Consider the following 15,484-nt stretch of genomic DNA (forward strand, 5'->3'; position numbering starts at 1 on the left):
GACGCAAGCTAAGGGGAGATATGTCAAAAAAATACAAACAATCACCAGTACGTAAGAAGAAGAATAATAAGGAGGCCATATTTTTTAAGCGCACTAAATACAACGCAGAGGTTAAGCTCCCAGTCTCTGATGTAGGATAAAACAGCTGTTTTGCTCTACATTCTAAGACTTTACTGTCTTGTTAGATTTGGTGAGCTGCACTTTCTGAATTCAGGCCTTATAATGCCCAATGACAACAACCAATACACTTTAAAAGCAAACCAGAACGTTGTATTGAGAAGAATTTACATTTGGTCATTTCGCATTCTTTAACTTGCCTATTCGCTGTTGCATACGTAAGTTTTGCTTATCTTCTCCTGCGGAAGATAGTATGTTATTAACATGAACCCAATAAGCAGCAGTGCTGGCTTTAGGGCGGTGCGACCAGTGCCACCGCACCGGGCACCAAGTTTGGAAGGGCGCCATTTGCACTGTTTCTGAAATAAGTGTCGTTGTCTGTCTTTCATTTCCATGATGTCGTCAGTTCTGGTAATCGAAGACAGACAATGGCGCTCACGTAGTCATAGGTCCAGTAGGACACAAATTGTTTTGTTAGCATCCGGCCATCAAGCTACATTTTATGTGAATTATGCCCTGAAATGCGTGTTTTGTTGCTACTCGTATCTCTCTCACTCTCCCTCCTTCCTGCGCAGACCTCCTCCAAGCAGAGGGGTTATCTCCGTGCTGCCTACAATTTCCATCTCCTGGCAGCTGGGCTTCGGACCACAGGTGAGCACGGCACCCAGGACCCACACTAGCAGAGAGCACAGCACTGGCAATAGAGCCAGCGAGGCAAATGGGTATATATCTCTTCTGTCCTTTGATATTCCCCTGGTAGCATTGATGGCACAAGTGTTTGTAATGTACCTTACTGAACACAGCACTGGCAGAGCCAATTAGCCAAAGAAACTTTAAGCACAGATCCAAATGCACAACTCATTCACATAGGGGAGTCCTGCATGCATAGTGGTACTTCTTGGGGGCTAATACACCAGAGGTCAAAGTGACAACTGAAAAAACAGTTGTCCCGACGTGCATTTTGGTCTTTTAGAATGTTGAAGTTGTCCAACGATGAACATTAACCCCTTCTGTGCCCATGACGAGATAGTCTTGTCATGGAGCGCGGTTGCGCTGTGCCCATGACGAGACTATCTCGTCATGGACCCCGCCCGCTAATACAATGCCCGGCACAGGAGGGGGAAAGGGCGGGGCACTCAAGGGGTTAAGGGAATACTGGGCTGACTGCCATTGTCAACTTTATTTGTTTCCAACTCTTCCCCAGCCCACCTGTGAACCGCCCCATTTCCCTGCATGGCAGCAATCTGCGCACTCTGCGCAAGTATGAATTTACAGTGCTGCTAGCTTCCTGAGTAATATGTGCTGGGAATTATGGTTTATTGAGTGAAAGAAAGTGAAGTTAAAAATAAGTCCCTACTGCGGCCATTGCAGCAAAGTAAATCCTTGTATGGTTTAGCTGTAGCTCTTGCAATATCTGTTTATTTGCGTTGTGCATAGACAAAGGGAAATCCCTTTTCAAGATGTGTGGTTGAGTGTGTTACGATGTGCCCTCATGTACTCGTATTCCATCTTTCTTTGTGTGTATGTGACTCTATGATTATGCAAATCAGTTTTATGTATGTTTGTGAGACACTTGTCTGTATGTAGAAATTATATCTGAGTGCACTGTATGCTTTAAATCAGTAAATCTTTAACAGCACTGCCAGTTGATTTGTTCAGCAGCTTACAAAACTCATCCTGAGATTCATCCTTATTGGATTTGACAGTCTATAGTGCTTTGGAGGCTTCCGTGCTATACATGCTCACGGTTAAGGCTGATGGTGAAGTATATACTGAGTGCCTGGCTGTGTTTAAATACTGTACCAGTGCATCTGAATAGGCCTCTGTGCAGTGCTTAATTTGTAAATAGAAATGAGTGCCCAGGCCCCTCGAGAGGCTACTGCAGCCTGCACCCACTATTGTCCCTGTTAGCATTGCCAATGACAGTAACAAAACAACTACTAACCATTCCTACAAGTGTGACAATTACGACTTGTACAAGACACCCAAGACTATAAGAATCATGTAAGCAGCAGCTAGTGTTCCTTTTTAATGTATATTGACTTATTAAACACTGTGTGAGAAGTTGGCCTGGCACATGCTGGTCACTAGTTATAGTGGCCACCTTGCTCCAGTCCAATTCGACTCTTATGGTAGATAGGTTTAAGACAACCTTTTAAAGAAAGCTATCCTAGTGGTAGCTGTGGAGAGCAGCCTTCAGGCTAAGTCTCTGAGGAATGTAAAGCAGCTTGTTTTACCTTATAATCTCTTGAATTACCAAATGAAAAGACACCACACAGGTATATATTTCAAATATATATGTATTTATTTCTAGACACACTCTACTAATCTCTTTATGAGATTAGAAACCAGGAACATTCAAATACCAATGTTTCACAATAAGTTAAGCACAAATATGGCTGGTGCCCTAGGGGCGTACAAGACCATATACTAAAAAAGAGGTTTAGGAAAGTCGACTTGCAGAATGACAAGGCCTAGGGCCTGTAGAATCGCTTGGGCTTCACAACTGCAGTGATAGCAGGTAAGTAACAGACCCACGAGAGACGCGTGCAGTGTGAGAACACAGACGCGGGTTCCCTATTGATTACAATGGAGCAAGTCGCGGGTTGACTTTTAAAGTTTTAGGGTACTTCGAGGAAGTCTACAAGCAAGCCACTTACAAGGTAAGTAATTCGAGGGCCAACACACACTAGGGCACCGGAGTGCACGAGTTACCTCACCCAGGGAAGCCGGGTGCATAGGTGTCTTTTGGTGTCGGGTCGCGTCGCTGTTTTCTATGGAGACCAAAGACGACTTGCTGCTTTCAGCGACTGAAGAAGTGTCCGGTGGAATCCAAGGCTGGATTCAAGATGTAGAAGACCAGAAAATTGAAGGGACAGTGTTCACTGTCACTTGCCAGTGACCCGGGGCCAGGAAGATGGATGCCCACGGATGTCGGGTGATATCAGGTTGTCGATGGTGTTTTGACTCTTCGCTCATGAGGTCCAGGAGAGATTGACGATGACCAGCAGCTGGATTCAGAGTGTGCGACAACGTCTGCAGCTGATGGCGGTGTCAGCAACCAGATGGAGCCAACAAGCCTTTGCAAAAGCAAGTCTTGTGTACAGTGAAGAAAGTCGATGGTGCAGACCAGCAAGGTCTGAGGGACTCACCCAGCGAGGGTGAGTGAGAGCAGACCTGGAACAACCAGGGGAGCCCTTTGAGTCGATAAGAAAGTCTTCGGGGGACCCACTAGCCAACGGGCAAGAGATCGCAAAGGCGCCTCTTGAAGAAATGCTTCACAGGAGCCCACGGTCACTCGGGACAAGGTAGGCCTCTGATTTTTGCTGCAAAACCTGCTGGAGTCTTGGGCCACAAATGGTCCAAAGCACAAGTTTGTTGAACGTCGTGAAGGGGTTGCACTCGACAAAAGTGCACGGTTCCCAGGTATTGCAGTTCCTCGTCACTCGTGGGGTGCAGATGCCACAGCTTCGTTGGGGACTCAAAATGGCCGATGAGAGGTCAGCAAATCTACTTCTGGGGTTACAGGGACTTCGGACTTTGGCGGAAGCGGGAAAGTTTGCGACCGTTGTTTCAAGTTTTGGTGCCTGCCAAGCAGGGGAGTCACTCCTTGACTCCAAGGGAGATTCTTCTGTCTTCCAAAGGTAGTGGAACGTCGAAGGGCCAGGATTCTTCTTGTAAAGCGTCGTCCAGGGGTTATCTCACTTGCAATGGCAAGGTGTACCTATCTTATAGTGAAAGAAAGGGAGGGACTAGCTCTATGACCACTCCTCTAGGAGGGTCAGGGGGGTGGATGGTTACACCCACTCCCCTTTGTCCAGTTTCGCGCCAGAGCTGGGGCTGTAGCCCCTGAACCGGTTTGAGCTGGCATATGCACAGGGGAGCCTACTGCTCCCACAGTACAGGACTTCAAAGCACTCTAAGAGTGCACCCTCCCAGCTTCAATACACTAAATCCTGTCTGGAACGTGGTGACACCTCCCTGTGACAGGATGCCAATTGTTGGGCTTCCTCCACTGTGAGTTTCGGTCAGTAGCAGGAGGGTAGCCCAGTGTCTGTGTTGGGCATCCATTTTGTGATGCCAGGGCTCTTTCAGATTTCTACCGTGTTTCCACAGTAGGTACATGTCATCCCCTCTAGAAGGGGGGGGATCATACTCCCACACCAGTTACTGGTGTGGGGGTATGATTCCAAGATGTTTGACACCAAACACGACATGTTTTGATGCAGTCATTCCAAAGTTAGCATTAACCGAGAGGTTATAATGCACTTGAGTATATGGTTTAACAGCATCCACAAACCGCCACAGGGAATAGACCCTGCCAGCTGCAGAGGGGCCCTGCTCAGGCAGAGGCACCCCCTCACATTGTAAACTAAGCACCCTGCCCTCAGAATTTATAGGGCCCGCCATAGGGGTGACTAACACCACCTCACCCAGGCTGCAGTAGCAGACCTGAGGTGTCAGATTTAGTCTGCTTCCCAGGGGTGGCATAATACATGCTTCAGCCCCTGGTAGGCCTGTAAAGTACCTATGCCCTTGGTACCTAACGTACCATATACTAGGGGCTCATCAGGCACCACAGTAACCAATCACTAGTGCATCTAATATGCACTCCAAGTCATTTGGAGAGAAAAGAGAGACTGGAGCCCTGATTAGCAGGGACCCAGCCTGACTATAGCCAGAAACCAGTGAATACATCAGATAAAAAGTGGGGGCAACATAAGTGCAGATCCTACTCTCCTACACAACCCCCCCAAACGCAGGGACATTAAACTAACCTTGACCAGTTGAGTCTTCATGTTCTAAGTTGAAATACCTTGAGAGTCCATCTGCATTGGCATGTTGGGTCCCAGGTCTATGTCCCACTGTATAGTCCATCCCCTGTAGGGAAATGGACCACCTGAGCAGTTTAGGATTTTCACCTTTCATCTGTTTGAGCCATAGTAGGGGCTTGTGGTCAGTCTGAACTATGAAGTGAGTGCCAAACAATTATGGCCTCAGCTTCTTCAGGGCCCACACCACAGCAAAGGCCTCCCTCTCTATAGCTGACCAACATTTCTCTCTAGGGGTTAGCCTTCTGCTTATGAAAGCTACTGGCTGGTCTTGACCTTCATCATTTAGTTGAGACAGTACAGCTCCCACACCCAGCTCTGAAGCATCTGTTTGGACAATGAACTTCTTTTGGTAGTCTGGACTCTGTAAAATGGGGACAGTGCACATTGCCTGCTTGAGGTCATCAAATGCCTTTTGACAGCTTGCTGTCCCCTGAACATTCTTTGGCATTTTCTTAGAGGTAAGATCATTCAAGGGGGTCACTATAGATCCATATCCCTTAACAAACCTCCTATAGTACCCAGTCAGGCCTAAAAAGGCTCCTACCTGTGTCTGGGTTGTTGGAGCTACCCATTCCATTATGGTATGGATCTTGCTCGGCAATGGTTGAACGTAACCTCCACCTACAAGGTGGCCCAGGTACACAACCTGACTCTGCCCTATCTGGCACTTAGTGGCCTTGATAGTGAGGTCTGCTTTCTGCAGGGCCTCCAAAACATTTCTGAGGTGGACCAGGTGATCCTGCCAGGTGGAACTAAAGACAGAAATATCATCTAGATAAGCTGAGCAATAAGTTTCCATACCAGTCAGAACTTTATTCACCAACCTCTGAAAAGTGGCAGGTGCATTTTTCAAACCAAAGGGCATTACCACAAAGTGATAGTGCCCACCAGGGGTTGAAAATGCAGTTTTGGCCTTGGCATCATCAGCTAACCTGATTTGCCAGTAGCCAGCTGTTAGGTCAAATGTGCTTAGATATTTGGCTGAGGCAAAAGTATCAATGAGCTCATCTGCCCTTGGAATTGGGTAGGCGTCAGTCCTGGTGACTGCATTGAGGCCTCTGTAGTCTACACAAAACCTCATGTCTTTCTTACCACCCTGGGTGTGAAGGTTTGGCACTAGGACTACTGGACTAGCCCAAGGGCTATCTGAAGGCTCAATAACTCCTAATTCCAATATTTTCTGGACTTCAGTCCTGATACAGTCCCTGACATGGTCAGGTTGCCTGTAGATTTTACTCTTGACAGGCAAACTGTCTCCAGTGTCCACCTCATGGGTGCACCAGGAAGTCTGACTTGGGGTCAAGCTAAATATATGTCTGAACTGTTGCAGAACTTGTCTGCATTCAGTTTGTTGATGCTCAGTGAGGCTGCTTGCCAAAGCAACACCATCAACTGACCCATCATCAGGGGTCTGTGAGAGCAGGTCAAGGAGAGGGTCACTCTCCTCCTCCTGGTCCTCATCATTTGCCATGAGCAAGCCCATGTCAGCCCTGTCCACATATGGCTTTAATCTGTTGACATGGAGCACCCTAAGGGGGCTCCTGGGAGTTCCAAGATCCACCAAGTAGGTGACTTCTCCCTTTTTCTCAACAATTGTATTGTGGCCACTCCATTTATCCTGGAGGGCTGCTGGGGCCACAGGCTCCAAAACCCACACTTTCTGGCATTGGCTGGTAAACAGTCAGGACAGCCTTTTGGTCATGCCAAGCTTTTTGCAATTCTTGGCTAGCCTCAAGGTTTTTGGTGGCCTTCTTCATGTACTCTGCCATCCGGGAGCGGAGACCAAGTACATAGTCCATCACATCCTGTTTGGGAGGTTTGAGAGGTAACTCCCATCCCTCCTTCACCAAATGGACCTCTGACAGGGTGCCCAAACAGAAGTTCAAAAGGGCTGTAGCCAACCCCCTTCTGTGGGACCTCCCTGTATGCAAACAGAAGACAGGGAAGTAAAAGGTCACATTTTCACCTAAGCTTTTCTGGGAGGCCTTTAATCTCTCAACAAGCCCATTGCATTGTGGGTGATAGGGAGTAGTGAATTTGTAATTGACACCACACTCCTTCCACATTGCTTTCAGATATCCTGACATAAAGTTTGTACCTCTGTCAGATATAACCTCCTTAGGGAAACCCACTCTGGAGAAAACTCCACAGAGGGCTCTTGCCACCAAAGGGGCTGTGGTGGTCCTGAGGGGAATTGCTTCTGGGTACCTGGTGGCATGATCCACTACCACCAGGATAAACCTGTGCCCAGATGCTGTTGGAGGGTTAAGGGGACCAACAATGTCAATCCCTACCCTTTCAAAGGGTACCGCCACCACAGGTAGTGGTATCAGGGGGGCCTTTGTTGTGCCACCTGACTTGCCACTGGCTTGGCAAGTGACGCAGGAGCGACAAAACTCCTTGGTGTCCTCTGACATGTGTGGCCAATGAAAATGAGGGACAAGCCTGTCCCAGGTCTTGTTTTGGCCCAGGTGTCCTGCCAATGGGATGTCATGTGCTAGGGTCAAGAGGAACCCCCTAAACCTCTGCGGTATAACCAACCTCCTGATGGCTCCAGGGGTAGGATCTCTAGCCTCAGAATATAAGAGTCCCTCATCCCAATAAACGTTATGGGACCCACTAGCACTCCCAGCCGCCTCAGCAGTAGCCTGCTGTCTGAGGGGTTCAAGGGGGGCAGCACTGTTGCTCCTTACTCAGATCTTCCCTGGAAGGTCTCCCTGCCCCCAATAACTCAACCTGATCAGGCTCAAGTCCCTCTGGGGCAGTTCCTTCTTCCGGATCTGCTTCTCCTCCCTCAGGAGGGGAATCTGAGATCTGAGACAGAGGGGAAGGCACAGCCTTAACCCTAATGCTCCTCCTCTTGGGTAGCATCTGGTCCATAGTTTCAGGATCCAGAGCTGGTTCAGTTTTATGCATCTTGGCCTGTGACCTGGGCACAGCAAATACCTCTGCAGGTATGCCCAACATCTCAGCATGAGTCCATAACTCTACTTCAGACCAGGCTGAAGTCTCCAGATCATTGCCAACAAACATTCGACAGGGAGGTCTGCACTGACTATTACTTTTTTAAGGCCAGTTACCCCTCCCCAGGCAAAATTCAAAACTGCCAGGCTATGGCTGGTCTTGACACTGCTTGCATTGGTTACCTGGTACATTTCACCCAGGATGATCTGTGTAGGGTCCACTAGATCATTTGCCACCATGGTGACACTAGCACCTGTGTCCCTGAATGCCAAAGCCTGTTTGCCATTTATTATAGGCTGCTGTTTGTACTTGCCCAGATTACTGGAGCTCACTAGGAAGGACATATCAAGGTCTCCCTCACAAACTAGCATTGCCTGTGTTGGTACTCTGACTAGGCCAAAGTCCACATCAGAACCCAGGGTCAACCCTACTACACCCTTATTCTGATTACCACCTCCACCAGTACTTGTACTAGGGGGAACAGTTGCTTTAGGGGCTTGAGTGGTGGTGGTTTGGTCTTTGGACTTTGTACAATCAGTAGTCCAGTGCCCTTTCTGTTTACAGAATTTGCACCAGGGCTTCTTTTGGCCTTTTCCCTTTGTAGACTGTGAATACCCACCAGATGCATATTTGTGGGGCCCTTGTGCAGACTTCTGGTCTTTTGCCTTATCCCTGCCTTTCTCAGAGCCTTTAGGATCTTGCTTCTTGGTGTCACCCCTTTGGTTCTGGGTTTTCTGCCTCACCCTGGTTCTGACCCATTTGTCTGCCTTCTTTCCCAATTCTTGGGGAGAGGTCAGATCAGAGTCCACCAGGTACTGATGCAACAACTGGCTTTGGCAATTATTAAGGATCTGTTCTCTCATGATAAGATTATACAATCCCTTAAAATCAGTAACTCTACTACCAACCAGCCAACCCTCCAGAGCCTTGGTTGCACAATCAACAAAGTCAGTCCAGTCCTGAGTTTGTGCTTCCTGGGTGTCTCTGAACTTCAACCTGTACTGTTCAGTGGTTAAGCCAAACCCATCTATTAATGCACTCTTCAGGACTTCATAATCATCAGCATCCTCTTCTCTAACAGTGAGGAGCTTGTCTCTACCTTTATCAGAAAAGGAGAACCACAAGACTGCTGCCCACTGTTTCTGGGGGACCTGTTGAACTTTACAGGCCCTCTCCATAGCAGTTATCCATTTGTGGATATCATCCCCACTCTGGTAGGGAGGAACAACCTTGGACAGGTTCCTATGGTCTGGAATGTAATCTCTGCCTCTAGGGACACTGTTGCTGCCACCAGGGGGTTCTAACCCCTCTTTTCTAGAAGCTCTCTGGAGCTCAAAGGCTTCTCTATCTAAGGCCAATTGCTTGGTTCTGAGGGCAAGCCTAGCTTCCTCATACTGGAACAACTTGTACCTTCTTTCAGAGTAGTTCCTCTGCTGGGCAGATTCCCTGCCAGAGTGATATTGTAGAAAATAGGCCTCAGCTAGGCCTACCAGTGCAAGGGGTTCACCCTTCTCTGCACAGAGTCCTCAGACTATTAGAAAGAAGATGGCACAGAAACTGAAATAGAAAATACATAGTTTATTAAACCTCAGGAGGTGGAACCACATTCACCCAGCACCCTGTGGTGCTGAATGAAGGTAGCACACAGAGTAGAAGAACCATGGGTCTTTTATACCCATACAGGGGCTCAGGAAAAGGGCGGTGCAAGCATACATGAGAAGAGTTACATACATAGATGGTCATACAGAAATGCACCGTCAACAGTAAAGGAGGAGCTAGCAGTTGCTGACTCTGGTAGAAACAACCTGATAGTTACAGACTAAAAACAGATGCATGGACAGTTAGATATTCCTGCGCATGTGCAGGGTAGCAGAGTCTAAGTATAGCCAGTCCTTTAAACAGAGCACAAGGGAAGACAAAATGGCTGCCAGAAATACAAAATGGATTCCACAAAATGTACAGGATAGCCCCTAAATACCAGATGGATTCTGCTAACGCTAATTTAATCGCAGCCAATTTATGACAGACGACCCTTTTAGCGTTAGCTGAAGACATCTCCCATAATCCAGTAGGAAAAATGAAAAAATATGCATATTAATTTTTAATATTTTTTTTTCTTTTTTTTTTTCATAAATATCCTAATTCATTGCTTGGTGGGCATTTCTCATTCTAAATATTGTTAAGCGGGTATGTATGAGGTATAAACAGAAGTACAAAGGGAACAGAGAATTGGGTCATACAGATAGCAGGAGAGAGTAATTACTATTATCAGAAACAGAATTATTAGCTTTCTAGTCCTAAGCAAATCCTAGAACCATCCAGTAAAAACATTTTCAAGGCTCCTATGCATTTCAGTTACCATCAATTTCAACTTCAAAAACATTTTCGCTAGACTTTTCCCGTGTTTCCTTTATGAGGGCTAGAGTATCTATCATTATACCCAATACAAACATTAAAGCAGTCAGACATATTATTTACAAAAATGATCCTGGATCCAGAGGACCAGGAGAACTACACAGGACCATGAGAATTAGGACGAAGAGCTGCAAAGGGTTGCTCCTCCTCAAAAATGGGACGATCAATGGGGTACATTTTCAACAAAAAGAAAAAGAAGTCCTTGGGAAATTAAAGCCGCTGTACAACCAACCAGAGGGGAGTCTTCTCCCTGTGTCCGTTTGAGCCTCACAGGCAGGCTCTTGTTGTTCCCACGGTGGAGCTGCACAACTCGCAACTCAGGAATCATGGCCTAGTTTCAAGGGAAAAGTTTCTTCTTTCAGGATAGGGCAATCACCCACCAGGGCAAATGCGCTCAGCGATCCTGTCCAGTGTCTCAGGCAGTGCACCAGTTTTCTTCATTTCAATCTAACAGGCACCAGAGACACAGCACCTGTACCCTGAACTCAAGTCCTTCCCTAACTCCTGTATTGCTCTGCTGGCACACTGCTCTTTCGTTGGGGCCATAGATCTTGGCCAACAAAGGTGAAAACTTTACAGCCACTTTAGGACCAGGATTCAGAAGCCTGATGCTAGGATCTCTGAAGCAACCCTTGTTTCAAAGGGGGTTACCTCAAGCAAAAACTTTCTCGCCTTCCTGGTCGGTCTGTGACTCTCGGCTGGGCATCAAAAGCTTGATCCACGATTTCTCCTTTCTGATTTGTGACCCCGTCTTTCGCCCAAGATAGTAGCAGGGGTACACTCATCACAATGCTTCCGGCCTTCTACCTTCACTGAGGTCCTGGTTGCCAGTAATGCCTGTGCTGGTTACCTTCACTTTGACTTCAAGCTGGACTGGTGCTGACTCCTCAAGCTGGATCTGATGTCCGCGCCCCTCTGGCAATGGTTGTAAAGCAGCAAATATCTATTGGTGGACAGAACAAAAGGTCTTTAGACAAGGCACAGAAATAATCTATCAACAGAGAGGATAGTCTCAGAATACTTCCTAGTCTAGGGACGCCCCATATATTAACAAGGCACCTTGGAACCACTTTCATATATGTGAGAGTAAATAAAACAACAGCCTGAACCTATTGGCAAGTATAAAAGGAACTCTTTAGTGAACTGACAAGAGTAATACGTCACCCAATGCCAAGCAGTCAAGGAAGTCTGTGTTCATTTCTAAAGACCCTCAAGAAAAAGGAAATGTTATACACGTTTTCTCCTAAACATTGCATTATTTGTACAGGACTGCAGACACTTCTAAAATGATTTTTCTTAATTAAAGCACCTACATTGTATACTCAGGACCATGCTCTCATGTTATAGGAGCAACAGGAAAATCTAACACTGCTAATTTAACAAAGATTCTTATTACATAAAGAACTAAAAACTTCAACATAATGGGTACACGTTCTCCAGTGGAACATCTTGTGAGTAACAGACTCCTATAAAACAATATTTTCCTCAAAAATGTTTGCTAAGGATCACATAGACCTCTTCCCTGCATTCTACATTTTCACAATCCAAACTATGCAACATTAGTTCTAGTAGGGACTGTCAGTTTATTTACACAGACTAGCTAATAAAACTAGCAATGCCCTTGCAAAACTGTATGTAGCATGAGAATAACAAACAATAGTGGTGTTGTCACCTGAGAATTTTCAAACAAAAACTACCCACAGCTAGTTCCCCTTAAAGATCAAATAAGGAAGCAGCAATCTAGACTACTCATCCTCTCATAATTCCATCAGAGAGGACGGGTAGTAACATAGCAAAATATATTTATTTGTTTTATTAATGCTAATAATGTTTAAAACAGTATTACTGAATAGCCAATTAAATGTCTCATGGTTATTTCACAGACAGTTTAGACAGGCTCGAAAAAAATTAAGAAAAAGAGAGAGAACACATAAATTTGCCTACCCTTAATTTGTAGAGGAGCTAGCCCCCTTTCCCCAGTTTTGACAGTAAGAAACCTGTACCAGGTTTCATTCTGTCAACACTATCAACCCCAATTTGTAGCAACTGGGCATAAACAAACTCTGAGGAGCTAAATAGCACATTTCAGCTAGCCAAAGAACATATTCCTTTAGGAAATGTACTAGTGCAACATGAGGCCGCATGAATTCAAACTGAATCCCATTGCTTCCTGAATTCAACCCTAAAAACATTTATACTATATATATATGGCAGAGCCATTGTCTTTTAAAGAGAGGTCACATATACTATGTTCATTGAGTGCACACAAAAACTTGCTTTTACCAAAAAAAAGGTAAGCAAAAACCTCTTTCTTCCCCTGCCATTTCGTCTTTCAAATGTCGAAATGTCAAAGCTCATGTGAAGCCGAGCCCTGCCAGGCTTCTAAATGTAGGAGTTTGGCCTTTAACCTATGCAGCTGTTCCAGCTTGTATGCAAGGTTGTCATGCGGTGCTCCCAAGTCAAAGTGACCCTAGAGACCGAAGGCAGAGCAGCAAAACCCACTCTGTGTGACTACCAGCAATTTCAGAGGTAAGCTTAATAACTTCTGCCAGTTTTTGTACATAGGTATATTGAGAATCAGGGTGCTGAGTGCTTGAGCAATATAAATGTCAGCTATGAAGTTTGATGCGTACATATGTGCATTTACTTGAGTCTAAGGCAGTTTAAAAGCTGCTCTGACTGGAGAAATCTCATTTAAATAGTGAATTTTTACTCAATTTCGACTTTGATTTTTAGGGCACTTAAAAATTAATATCCTATAATGTTTTTGCATAATAGTCATCCCCAGAATGTCCTCTACATATCCCAGAGATGTGGCATCAGAAATGTATAATGTATGCCCTTATAAAAATGAGTTTTGTACGCCTGGATAAAGTGACATTTTCACATGTAATTGACCCCCTATTGCTGTATAGCACGGCTTAAATGCAATTTGGATGCTAGGAGGTCACAGTATCATTATTAGGCATTATAAATATTAAAAAACGAATTTAATGCACCTATTTGAAATCACAAAATAATAAAAATATATGTATATATATATTTTTTTTTTTTAAATAAATCTATTCATTTTGATGAGTCCACATATGAAAAGCAAGCTGCATCCCTTTGCCTATCATATTGAAACACATTAATTCTTAGCCCTAAGCACAGAAGCTTATCTTGAAACATCTTAAGTCTGCGCCACTTTCAAATGAAGGACAGTCATTATTATTTAACATCAAAAAACACTCTTATCCTTATTTTAAAAAAAGGCATTAAGAAAAGAAATCCCTACTGTCAATCTGCCCTCTGTTTATCAAAAATCATGAAACTATATTTCTAACTTTTAAAACAGCAGTCTGAAATGCCGCATTTTACAACGTGTTTGACTTTAGCTGTTCTCTGTGGCCGGAGTCCGCAGAGAATAGAAATAGTCTTGCTGACACAGCTGTTTGACACGTAAAGGCGTCGAATTCACACGCCTTTCAAGTCAACCTTTCAAGCCAACACAACTCTGTCGTTCTGTATAATGTGAATGCCTTTGAATACCCTATACAAAAGATAAATGCTGTGACATTTTGTATCTGAATTTAGTCTATTGTAAAACACACAATTTCGTTTTTCTCTTTACACAGGTCATCTTAATTTTAACTTTCTAAAGGTAAAACTCTTATCCGATAATCCATGTTAGCTTTGCGCCACAATTTCCACTGAGAAAATTAATTCTCAATTGGAAAATCGTTTTTATATAGGCATATAGCCCTTAAAATTTCAAGCAAGAGCATCATTTTACTTTTTGTCTAGGATTAATGCAATAGTTTTAAAAAAAAAATAAAAACAGTTTTCTATGGAAAGTCTAACTGGTCTTTGCACAAAATAGGGCCGAGGAAGGCTCCTTGAGTTTCGTTCCTCAGCTGCCCTGTCTCATCAGAGAAGCTAAAAATAGCCCCTCAGCGCAGAACCGGGCCACAGCGAGTGCTCCGGGCCCTCACCTCTCTCCAAGGCTGTCCTGCTGCAGGCATTACACATTTTCATGTCAGTGAAGCTTTCTAAGCAGTGATTTCACCTCCTGGTTCACTCCCCTATTTTTAGCCCCCACCTTACAGGCTGCAAGGTCAAAATCTGCCTTGCACAGCCCTGAAGCTGTCAAAGACAAAAAGCCTTCCTAATTTTATCTAAACTGCAATAATTTGCCCTATGGAGAAATTTATTTTAATATACAATTTCTTTTCAAGGGTCATAAGTTTAGGTTCAATTCTCAGATTAGCAGGTTCAGCTTAAATTAGAACCTACACCCTGTGGACCCAGCACATTGGCTCACTGAACCACCAAGAACACAAAGCTGCATAGGAACAATTTGCAAATTCGAAATACCCACAATTTTTTGCAAGCTAAACTTTTAACCGGTCCCTAATTACTCTTCATTAATACTTTTGTACATTAAGGGTGTCATCAAATCACAGGGGTTGCTCTTTCTCTAGCTACACCCCTCTCAATTTCCTTTTGCGACTTATTGATGGTGATGAGACCAAATTAAATTTACTCCTTAACAATTTCACTTCTCAGAATTCTTTCACATATTCACAGTTATTCAATCACACGCTTTTTCCAGTGCTAGCAACATCCAAAACACAATTTACCACACCATAACATGTAAACACACATTTAACCCACAGATCAACACTTAAGACAGAAACAAAAGACAGCCCACAGACTGTACTTAAACCAAACCATTTGTAAATACTAGTTGCAAGTCATATTCACCAGATTTGGCTGGCAGAACACCAAAAAACCGCTCTGCATCTCATCACTTATGAATGTTACTAAGTGCACAGACCAGGATCCTTTTATGTACATATTTAGTTCCTCGGGGTACTAGTCACCACTTACAAGTATTTTTATTCCATAATGCGCTGTACATTATAGAAGAAAGACCATACTTAATATACATATCCCTATTAGGCGTCCCCTCCGGGGGGGGGCCAGTTGTGCTTCATCAAGATTCAAGGTACCATTCCAAAAGCAACACATCTTTTGAAGTGTGCTAAAGACAGGCATGCCAAAAATAGTGCAGAATATGCAATATTATAATCAAAGTAGCACTTAAGGTACCTTTAGTACGATGTGCCGTTCAAATCAATTCAGTTAGAGAAAATTCTCCTCATTACCTG

This window comes from Triturus cristatus, chromosome 1_1, assembly GCF_964204655.1.
Source record: "Triturus cristatus chromosome 1_1, aTriCri1.1, whole genome shotgun sequence".
NCBI classification, from domain to species: Eukaryota; Metazoa; Chordata; class Amphibia; order Caudata; family Salamandridae; genus Triturus; species Triturus cristatus.